Source organism: Chlamydotis macqueenii, chromosome 3 (assembly GCF_036417535.1).
Source record: "Chlamydotis macqueenii isolate bChlMac1 chromosome 3, bChlMac1.mat, whole genome shotgun sequence".
In the NCBI taxonomy this organism is placed as follows: Eukaryota; Metazoa; Chordata; class Aves; order Otidiformes; family Otididae; genus Chlamydotis; species Chlamydotis macqueenii.
Genome location: NC_141558.1, coordinates 75,169,732 through 75,181,861, shown reverse-complemented (window position 1 = coordinate 75,181,861; position 12,130 = coordinate 75,169,732).

The following is a 12,130-nucleotide window of genomic DNA, read 5'->3' as shown; positions in this document are numbered from 1 at the left end:
CACAGCTTGTTCTCCTCGTTCAGATGTGCTAGTACCTTTAGAAATACTTCAGCAAGTATCTTCTGTTTTACTTTAGATCAGAAATATGAAGCGGAGATGAGAATTGCCATACAACAGCTGTGGCGAGTCCTGATTGAACAAACGCTGAGATAATTAAAAATGGGAGTGCTGTGGAAGATGCGTGGTGGGAGGCCAGACCAGCCTCATCAGAAATTGCCGTAACACAGCTACCTACAAATTAAAATACCGCCCAGCTGCACTTTTGAGCTAACTGCTGACATCTGGGTAAGGCTGGCAAGAAGCTGAAACACACTCATGTTTCATCCCTGTGTTTTGACCGATGCAGAGTGGACATATCTGTCCCACGTAAAGAGATGAGCGCGCGGGCTGAGGGTGGTGGGGAGGTGTGCCGCATGTCGAGTTTCTCCCTGGGGTTGTGGGGTGCTTGCAGCAGGCAGGAGATGCCTTGCCCTCCATTTCAATGCTGCGAGCATCCTCCATGACCTTCCCTCTCCCTTCCCAGCGCACACTGACACATCCAGCCTAAATTTGCGTCTCACATCACCTCAGGATACTCATGGCTAATTTCATTATTTTGGAGAGAAAATGCAAATGAAGCCAGACAGCTGGTGCTTTCCTCGTGGCGAGGAGTGATGGAGGGGCCCGAGGCCTACCTCATCAGAGGCTCTCGTACCCGTCTGCTCAGACAGGCCCTGGCGGGAGGAGAGCGGGGAAGCTGCGGGAGCAGCAGGAACAGATGGCAGGGAAGGTAGGAAGATGGAGAAGCAAGAGGGGCCGGAGTCGTTTGGAGGAAGAGGAAGTGTCAGTTACCTGTGGGCTGATGCAGCCTTATAGGACAGTTCTGCATCTCTCAGCCTCCTCTGCTTTGCAGAGCTTTCTGAATTCGCCAGGGATGTGAAAGACGGTTGTCAGTTAGGTGTTGGACAGCATCCTTAAATTCAGGATCTTTTAGAGTCTGCTAATACTGCTTCAAACCGGCAAGGACCTTGATTTGCTGTTAACACTGGCCAACTGACTGCTAACTCCTCCTAATAACAGTATAACTCTGACTCCAGCAGGTTTGGAGGTTTTGTTTTTCTTTTAAAATTCCTCCTCAAGAGTAGGTAAAGACTTAAAAAAAAAAATAAGGAAGGGAAAACAAAATCACTCCTGTAAAAATCTGTCAAAACATTGTCTGAAAAAGCACCTTTACAAGAGGTCTGCAAGAGTAATGCCACTCAGCACAAACTGCCCCGCATTTCACAGCGGTTCAGACTGACTTGTAAGAACACATTTCATGGAAAAGTTTCCTGACATCTAAAAAGGTAAAAAGACCAGTTGGTAGGAGTTTTTATATTACTATTTCATTATTATTATTTTTAGTGAAGTTGTTTCTGGAGAAGTCTGAAATCTTTCATTTGACATACCTGCAGGCAAATAGCAAATCTAGATTTTTTTAATCCATTAGTTGGAGAGGTAGGTGCTTTCAAGGGAGCAGATCTCTCTCTCTCTCTCTCTCTCTCTCTCTGCATGGTATAAGCAGATCTTTTTAACAAAAGAACGAAAGAAAAAAAGATTTGAAGATGTTAAAGTGAATAACTGTTTTCAAGCATTAAGCAGGAGCTGACAAAGCAAGAAAACGAATACCTTACAGATATATAGCCCTGTCCACTGAAACATTTTAACAAAGTAACTACCATGACTTTACAAATATTCTATGTTAAAAAAAAAACCCAAAAGTTCTATATCTACAACAGAGCTCTGAGAACACTCTGTTTAATAATTATTCAGATCTGTCTAGAAATTTTAATAATATATCAATTGATTAGTAAAGCTAATCTCCAATCCATTAGGTGAGTAAGCAAAAGGTCAGTATTATCACCGAAGCAGATTCATAGACTTTAGAGGAGATGACGGATGCTCTGCTAAAAGACCTAACGGGTGTCTGGCAACACAACTAATAACATAGGATTTTTAGATACAAATCTGAAGTTAAACTGCTACCATAAATCTTGTGGTCAGCAGTTTAGAAATGTACAGGCAAATACAAGTTTTAGATTCTGTTTGGTACAGGGCACAAAGGGCTGCCAAGGGCTGTTGCTGGGAGCCTCTCACACTTCTCCCTTCCATTTTCCCCAGCCCTCACTGTCATCCATACAAAGCAGGCCCACTTTCCATCCACCTAATTTGTATTATTTGTCCATCTCTCAATCTTGTGGGCTATGCACCTCCTCTACTTCTCAGAATTTCTTCTTCTATCTCCTTCCACACAAGGTTATCCAAGACCTTCTTCCTTTTGTCTACCAACACTGACAGGCACAAGGGTTCCTCCTTGGAACACTGCCTGCGCTTTCTCTGTAAGATGCTGTGTTTTGCTTCTGTACAAAAGTCTTTGCCCATTCCCCTCAAAACTTTCCACCATGTCTTTTTTTCAAATAAGGCTGCAGTTAACCTTCCTCTCCTTCTCAGCCCTCATCTTACTCTGCTGCCACCCGTTGCTCCCTTTACTATTCCTCCCTGATTTTGACTGATGGCGTCTTTGCTCTTCTCTTCACCATCTTTCCTCTCACACTTCAGCATCCATGACAAAGAGTCAGCTGAACAACAGCTGTATTTCCCTGTCTTAACATCTCCCATTTGCATGTGTCCTACAACCATATTTCAACCTTCCCACCTTCTCTCCAACAACAAGAAAGGACTCTTCATTTTACTTGTTCTGTGCTAACTATTGTTCCTCTCTGGTCTCTTTCTGCTAAAACCTGTCTCTCTGACTTGATCCCCTTCAGCACCATCCATCAGCCTGCCATCTTGCCATGACTTTCAGCCCATCACCTTTGATGTATTGATGTACTCTTCTCTCACCTTCCTAAGTACACTGCTTGGGAATTATCTTTATTCTTGCCTAACTTTTGCAGAGCTTTACCTTCGGTTCTTCGTCACCGCAACATTTTTCTTTACATTTTTCCTCTAAATACTCCGCTGATCTCTATTGTTGAAATGTAAATCTGTCACATATTGTCCAAAACAAAGACTTGGACTCCGTGACTTCCCTTCATATGTTTTTAATGATAGATTAAATTTACTGTGAAGAAAAAAACAAACTTTGTTATGTCTTCTGACATATGACTTCATACCCAGACTGCCTTGCTTCCTCCCATTTGCTATTATCAGTTGTTCTGGTGCATATTTTTGGCATTATATTCAACACAGCCTAGAGAGAAACCTGTGTCTAAGCCTTGGAGATATTTATTGTGTAACATCTCCATGATACAGATTTTCATGTCAATCTGTATAAAGATAACTCTTGGTTGGTATCTGCTCACTTCACATCCTGATTATTGCAACATCATTTTCTCTGCTGAGTCAGATTCATCACTTGTGCTTACTTCCAGAATCTCTGCAAATTATACATCAGCTCCCGATAAGCAGAAAACTGATTCTCACATCTGATCAGTTCGGTGTGCTGTCTTTCATTACACACTCATATTTCACTGTCTTTGTATTTCTCGTTTGTTGTGTGACCAACAGCAGCAACAACAGAAACACAGTGAATAGCTTTTGGATGTATGTACACCGTAAGCTCTCATATGGGCTAAGGATGCCTCATTTCTTAGGCTATTTTTCCCTTTTCTTTGTATCTACATTTTGTCACTACTTCCTATGTTAAGATAGTGCTAAAGTTGACAGCAGACTTTTTTAATCCATGTGTTCTTACGTAGTAGAACAACGCTTAAGCAAAACTAGCTCCTATGAGCTATGCTACTGTTAAAAAAAACCCAGTAACACCAAAAGGTGAGCTCAGAGAAATATGCAGTTGTGCTCATGCATTTGCTTGTTGATAGAAGAAATGTGTGGGAAATGTCAGAAGCAGTCTAGTCTTCTAGATGGGTTACTCTCCGCCTTTCCTACTGACTCCTCCTTTATATGAAACAATTACAAGTCTCTCTGGGGAAAGGAGTGGGATTTTCCAGCTCAGGGATTAGGATATTCATCAGAATAAGGGTCATCCTTGAGTCAGCTTTCAAGGATCAATTATGAATTTCTGTTATATTGTCACTAAAAATAGAGGAAGTCTGACAAAAGGACAGTCAGAGGGATACATCTGACAGGACCTAGTCATTACACAGTTACTGATGTGTTTAAATCTTGCCAAACTGGAAGCAGTTTTGGGCAGGAGCAACAACAGAGTGGTAAGTACTGCGGGATCTTCGCTGGTAGACACAGGGGCATGTCAGCTCCAAGCAGAGATGAGCTGTATTAGCAATCCCTCTGCCAGCTCCAGTGATGCTGAGGCATGGCACAGCAAAGCCCTGTGTGAGAGACACTCTCTGAAGACAAAAATTTTTTAATCTGATCTGCTCTACACTTCCAGCTGTGCAAATAACATGCACACAGGACCATGCTGACAGATTTCCACCGCTTCTTGTTCTGGAGATAGATTAACAGACTTGCTGTATCTCTGCATAGCCCTGAGCTGTAAGATGTAGGATAATATTGGGTACTGAAGATTACAGCTCCCTAAGGAGTTGTAAATTTTTTTTTTTTTTTGAAAAAGACTCCGGAGTTAGAAAATATTTTATCTTTAAATGTCCTTGTTCAGGAATAGGGCCAAAGTCACACTTGGTAATCAATCAGGTTTGTATTGATTAAGCAAGCAAATGATCTGTTTACCCTAACATCCCCAAGATACATAGCAGCTTTCTTCTTTTTTTTTATTATCAAAGAGACACTGTTTAGCCATCAGCAGCTACAAAAGCAGCAACACAGACATGTCAAGTTCAACATGTTTTCATTCTGTGTTACTGAGCTCAGCAGTTAGACCCTTCATTAATTTCCCCTTCTCCTCCTCCCCTTCACTGTGCACCTTATTTATATTCACCTGCTGCCAATTTAACACCCTGAAGAGGCACACCTGCGGTGGCAGCAGCTTCACATTACTGCTGCTGGACTCCATGTTTTAGTCCCTTTTAAGGTTATCGCCACTGTAGAGCTCTTTCTGTCTAACCCCTGGTTTTCTCACAAGCCACGCTGGCTACACGGCCAGCTCATTTGGCTGGCTGCAATTTGCACTCAAGCATGAGCTGGCTCCTCAGGTTTTGCCAACCCTACACAGCATTTACCTTCCGATTTCACATACCTGTGTTTACGTCAGGAAACAAACTATCCTGCAGTATCTGAAATAAAGTGTTCTGGCTGTGAAATAGAAAATAGATCTTCTCTTGAATTACAGAGCTGTGGATATTTGATTTCAAATTATTTTTCTTTCATCCCCTGCCCTCCATGCAGGGTCCATATAACCTAAAACATATGACAAAGGTGGTGCGAAACATACTGTGTTTAACCTGCAAAGAGCCTTCTGTTTTGAGGATAGAGGGGAAAAGAGGAACTAATGTACTTGTCAGCTCTTTTTCTGTCTCTTTGGGTCTTCAGTAGAAGCCACAGGCTCTGGAAGTTCAATCTTTTTGACGCTACATATAGCCAATGCCCCAAAGGTAGAAGTCCAGCAACCTTGCAGTCTTCAAGCAAGAATACATGTCCTAAAACTAGAAAAGGAAATGGCTGATCATGTATCTTCAAGTCTTACCAGCAGCAGTTACTCCAGCTCTGAGCCTGGGCTGCATTCCCGTCAGTGTGATTTCTTGTTAGCAAATTCACAGGCCTGAATACCACATGAATCTTCAAAGGTCAGTTAACATCCCAATTTCTAAACATAATTTATTTTATCACTAAGCCCTACTTACAAAGAAGAGTCCTTTAACCCTACGAGTTGTAGAAATGCATAAACAACAGTCTTTATTCAGGACAGCACTTTGGAATGCAATACATCCATGGTCGCAACACTCATGCAGAAAATGGAAGACATTACATGTGGCTCCCCTGTTTGTTAGACTATTGGGTACTCAGAGGTGGGTAAGGATGTTCTCAGCCTTTCCAGTGGTATGTGGAAGGTGATGAAAGCACACCAGGAGAGCAAACAGTGTGTCATTGTAGCTACACGTGTGGTGCGAGATCTAGTTCAAAGTTCTGACCTTAATACACAAGCAAACTTCATTTTCTTCAAACTTTGCAGATGAAATCCTGTAATCCAGTGAAGTAGCAACAAAAATCCCGTTCTCTTAAATGAAATCAGGATTATTCTAGGCTATTTTGTAAACCACCTCTTTCTCCAGGCCCTGATATGGTTAGTACTGTGCAATCAAAACAGTTGTTGAAGTTGATGAAGCTCACAGCTTAACTTGTACGGGTCACAGAAAAAAGATTTCTAGTTAAAGTGCTTACAGTTATGAACTCAGCTTGAGTGTTACATTATTGGAAACACGATACAGAATGATCCCTCTTGGCAAACAGTTCTGAAATCATTGGATTTCCTTCTATATAATTTAGATTTTTAAATCGAATGATGAAAGGGTAAAGCAGCACCATGCACTGTTCTCTGTCACAGGAGATTTATGAAAATACAGAGGAAAAGTCTTTAAACACTTAGCTATGAAACAGTAATTAGAAGAATAGGTTCTGAGATTGAATCTAACTTTATAGACAAGCAAATCTTCCTTGTGTAAGAAAGAGTGTAGATACTACAGGCACATGAGAGAAATCTAGAAAATAGCCAACGCTGTGTTTGTTCTGAGTTTCTATGACATTCAGATTTTTCTTTAAGGCAGAGATTGCATATTAGTTTCTATTTTAATTATTACTTTTAAGTTATTTTATAAGGAGGACGTGATACAGAGCAATGGCTTTCTCAGTGTGGTGTTGACTTACCTACATAACACCCCTGTGTACTCCACATCTACCAGTACAGGTAACCAGTAAATGCACTCAAGAATTCAGACTATTTGAACTATTTCTTTCTTCTCCCTAACGGTACACCCCATGATGCAGATACAAGTTAGCAATGAGTGAACCAACATTAGCCATATGAGAACTCCCACAGAAGTTGACGGAATTGTATGCTTATCATTAAGCCATACTTTAATACTTTGTTGTAATGTAACTCTTCCTCATACACAGGGCTCAAGGAAAGCAAAATACAATAAAAGACAAACAACTTCATTTATGAGTTAGATTAGTTGATTTTCACCTAAACCAATAAAGAATTCCCAGTGTAAGATGCAAACTTTGTGTATCAAGACATACAGACTTCCTACATCCAGCTCTCCAGTTTCACAGTGTATTGGGAGTCAAGACTGAGACGCTTTTATACAGAGAAAAGTGGTTACTAACTCTGGACATAATTTTGTCTGCCCTGGCAGAGATAATTTTCATGGAGAAGACAACATTCTGCAAAGGGAAAACTTCAAGAAGTTTTTGCTGTTAAATGCATTTGAAATCACAAAGAAAGCTCACAGAGAAACAGAATAGTGGATGGGTGACATCAGTCACAGGAGGTGATATGAAGTAGGGGGGTCGCATAAGTTAGTTGGATCATAGAGGGTAGCTCTGCACTTCATCCTTTGTCCTCTCCAAGGTGTTATTCAAACATAATTTATCTGTACATTGTGTGACATTCATTAAGATTTTAAGACCGGTCCCTTTGAGCATTAGCCTAGGAGATGTGATCCTGACCAATACGGACATTCATTTCCGTAAGGCATATTGTTGTTTTAGTTTAATGTAAATATCAGCAATTGTGAATTATCCACTAGAGTGAGTTTTTATTGCATCTTACACTCTATGCCCAATCTACAGATGATTTAGGTAAAAGCTTTGATAATTTCACTAGGAAGTGAAATTAATACTGTTTAAAGTATTGAATTATTGGAACTGCTGCTTTAAGCAAGATTGTACTTTCTCATTTTTGAAAAAAAACACAGCCAGAAGCAGATTCCTTCAGGTTTGTAGATCTTAGTCCACACCCAGATCCATTACAGTGGTTTCAACTTAATTCCTACTAAATTAGTTTGTTTCATGTTAAAATTGTGCTGGAACAGATGATGAGTATTTAGACACCGTCAGGATTAGGCACTACTTCCACAGAGTAAATAGCAAGACTACTCTGCTCCTCAAAGCAGCAGAGCACTAATTAATTTCTTAAATGTACAGTATACAAATGCTAAAAAAATAGAATGACAGAGAACAATATAGGGGATAAAGTATATCTTACCATATATATCAAAGCTTTCTTTAGAGCTGAAGGATGCTTCAGTTGAAGGACTAAAAAAAAAAAAGACTAAAATTAATATCAGTTTTTAAACCCACTTAAAGTAAATCTAGAAAAGGAGACTTTCATCCAGAAAACCCTCAAGCATTGCTCTGTGCTCAATGAATACAGCAATACAAGAATATTAACATCTATCTGAAACTAACTTTTTCTGAATTCCTTTCACTGCAACTCTTGGGTCTCTAAAATCTGCATTCTATTTCGACTGCTGTACGGCTGTACAGAAACTGCAATTTGATATCTCATTCATAGCCCAGCTGTGCATGAACTCTGTTTAGTGCAAAGCTTTGCAAAAAGAAAAAAAAAATCTTATTTGACCATGAACTTTAGATGATCTAGTTAGCGTTACTGTCAAGCATCCCGCGGTCTTTTTGAAAAGCAGGACTTGTCCATGTTGCCCTCTGGCCAACTTCAGTGGGATTGAAGCACTAGCGAGAGCCATCAAACTGCCTGACAGCTTGTCACCAGTGAGACTCCATTAATTTACACACATTTTCCACTGTTTGGCATTTACCATGATAACTCTTTTCTTTCCGAGCAGCTCCTGTTTGCATTTAACACTCGGGTTAATTTTCATCAGAGTTTAAATTTAGCCATCAGTTATTTCAGGGGAGCTGTCAGCCAACATATGGGGGAAAAAAATCCTTCTGAATTTATAATAAAGTAGAATCTGTTGAATGTGTAACAAAAACCAACTGCAATATACTGCAAGGCCCCGATGGGGGGACCAGGGTCAGCAAAGAATAGCAGAGTGGATTAGTTCTATTCACCAGAGTGGCATCTGAGCACCTCAGGAGCTTCTTGATATATCAAAAAATGATGGAAAGACACAGTTCAATTTGTCCCCCTTTTATAAAGGATAATTAACCTGTCAGTCTTGCTACTTTAACAACTTCATTAAATTGGAGCAGAAATGGGTGCAGGAAGCCCCTGTCTTTCTCCAAAATGAGCACAGGGCACTTGTTTAAATGGTTGAATAGCCACCTTCTTCTATGCTCATTCCCCCTAGAACTACGTGATGTTATTTATTTTTTTTTAGCTGAAATTGCACACTCTTCCTTAAAATATAGAATTAAGCTGCCTTTCATATGACCAACACTAGGAGTCTTCTTAACTCCAAAGGATGAAAATAATCAGACATGCAAAAAAGAAAGGGAAACTGTATCAATTAAACATGGAGCTTACTGTGATTTCAAGCACAGTGTGATGCTTCTCAAAGGTGAGATGACTTTCCCAGATAAGCCGGAAGGAAACAAACAGAACTTCCAGATTCTTCCAAAGAAAGTATAAACTTTACGATTTATGTTCTGAACTAAGTTAAAAATGCTGTCTGTAAACTGAAAAGTCTCCAGGCAATTTTATATTGAAAGAAAATATCAAATTAACGCATACATCTCTGGAAGAGGCATTTAAGATTTCATAAATAATACTTCTTATAAATTATTAACTTCATATGGACTAAATTACTTGTTGGGCCAAAAAGCCTCATCTAGTGCTTAAGTGTACTACATTGTTCTATAAGATGGTTTTTTGCACATTATAGTATTTTCCTCTCCAGAGCAACTGTATGTGCACAAAAGTATTAAAGATATCAGAGGGAAACTATTTCCCTGAATATCAACTTTCATAACAACAAGAAGAGTGAATATCTACATATACAAATCTTGCACTTTAGAAAATGAACCTTTTCTTGGTGATTACTCAGAGGAGCATTCTGCTATTACTACAAAAAAAAAACCTCTTGCACCTGGTTCTATGTAGAGTCTCACTGATTTTATCCAGAAATGAAACTTTATAAACATGGCCAAATCTTCAGATGAACAGAATGACATAGATTCCCTGATTGCAGGTGAGACTGCAGTAAGTAAGACTACAGGTGAGACTGCAATAAGTTAATTATGATTTAAAATTATAAATTAATCAAGTTAAAATAGTTATCTAAGGTTTTTTAGTTTTTGTGTGTTTGCTTGCTTGGCTTGAAATGTTTATAGATGTTCCACCTCCTGAATAAAACTCTATGGTCATCAAGAATAGAATTTCAGCATCTTAATAAACCAAAAGGAACATAATTGGAAATTATTGCTACCACAAATTCCCTGTAAGAATAATAAAACTTACTCGTATTGGTATTAATTATTTTTATGGACTGTTTTGTTATCTTTTAATCATAAGCAACCCACTAATGAAATAATGGGATTACTCTCTACTCCTGTATCTACAGACTCATAATTGCATCACAGCATATGTTCAGCTTCATTTTAATATTCCATTTTTGGAAATGTACACAGATTTGCAACTACATTTAAAAGTCACTTCAATTTTAGTGTTTTAATTTACATTTAAAAATTCAGGAACAGAGATGGAAGATATTAATGTACCAGAGCAGATTAATGTGCCACATTGGACTTGAATTTTAACTACATAAATATGCACAATCAGTTTGCCACACACACGAACAAAACTATAAAGATAAATTAGTTGAAAACAGAGTATTAATTTTCTCAATCTTATGATAGTGTGAAACAAATTAAATTCCTACCAATCTGAAGTTGTGGGAGTGTTCATCCACATAACAATATAAGGTTTTTGTACTTCAAGAAATGGAGAAACTTAGTTTTCTATAATTTAGTGAACTCTATTCCTCAGCAAAAAAAAAGCAACTCTGTACTGATAAACGGAAGTCTGAATTTAAGCACTGCAATGTCAGGAAACTATTTAATAAAAAACATGCTTGATTGCCTCTACACTTACAATTAAAATCTTTGCAAATTAATAAAAAGCTAAAATTTTCCTTTATTCACCTGTTATTTTTTTCTGGTTTTATTTACTATGTTTTTTAAAGGAGGTATCTGGTGGACTTCCAGCCTTCACTATATAGATAAAAAATGCACAGCCCCACACTTAACACAGTAATTGATTTGGCATACTTTGCATCATTCCAACATAGACCACTGTCTACCTGCATTTGTAAATAGAAGTTAAAAGCTTGATAGTCTCTTCTACAGTGTTATTGCAAGAGTCAGAATGAAATTCAAAATGGCAACTGCTCTTGCCACTGGTGGTTTTCCAACTTGTACACTGCCTCAAAAATTGGGGTTGCAGACATGGAATGTCAGTATTTCAACAGAGCACTGCCATTCCACTTTTTTTATACAAGTTGGCATGTTTGTTAGCTTTTTCTTTTAAAGAAATACCCAGGGGCCAGAAAGAGAGGAAGAATCCTGTGCTTTGTTAGATGTGTAAGCGGGGCTAGCAGGAGAGGCATAGCAGTTGTGAAAGAAAATGACTCAAATTCCTTGTGAAATAATGTTGGAAGATCGGAAATGTTAGGGAGGCGACAGAAGGGAAAAGCTATCAGTCAAGGTTTGTTGGACATCCGCTAAAATTAAATGAAGTACAGCAGGTGTGAAGTTTGAGAACCCATTAGGTAGATCTTGCTCTGTATTTGAAGCATAGGGGAGACGGTCTTGGTAAAGTTTTTGTAGTTAAAATGTATGAATTTGGTGCCTAATTAATAAAAAAGTATGGATATTTGCGAATATATGGAAGTATGTGTGTGCATGTATATATAAATCACTGTTTATATAAATAACAGCATTTCACTTCCATTCTCCAGCACACTTTCTCTCTTGCTAAGATTTGATGATTTAGTACTTTATACAATTTTTCAGATCATACTCTTATGTCATTACACTTATAGTTTAAATCTTAACATCCTTTAAAAGATCTCCTATACGAAAATACTCCTATTATTATAGTTTAGTAATGTGAGATATTTTAGCATTCACTAACAAATAGTTTTTATGAACATCTAAAATAGGAGAATAATGACTAATATGGCTGGTAATAGGAAAGCGAGACAGCTCAGCTAGTTGTGGATCAAAAACATACAGAGCTACCAGTATGGCCCTTCATGTTTAATGAAATTCTTACATTGGCTTAGATTTAATCACTATAATTTATAGACTT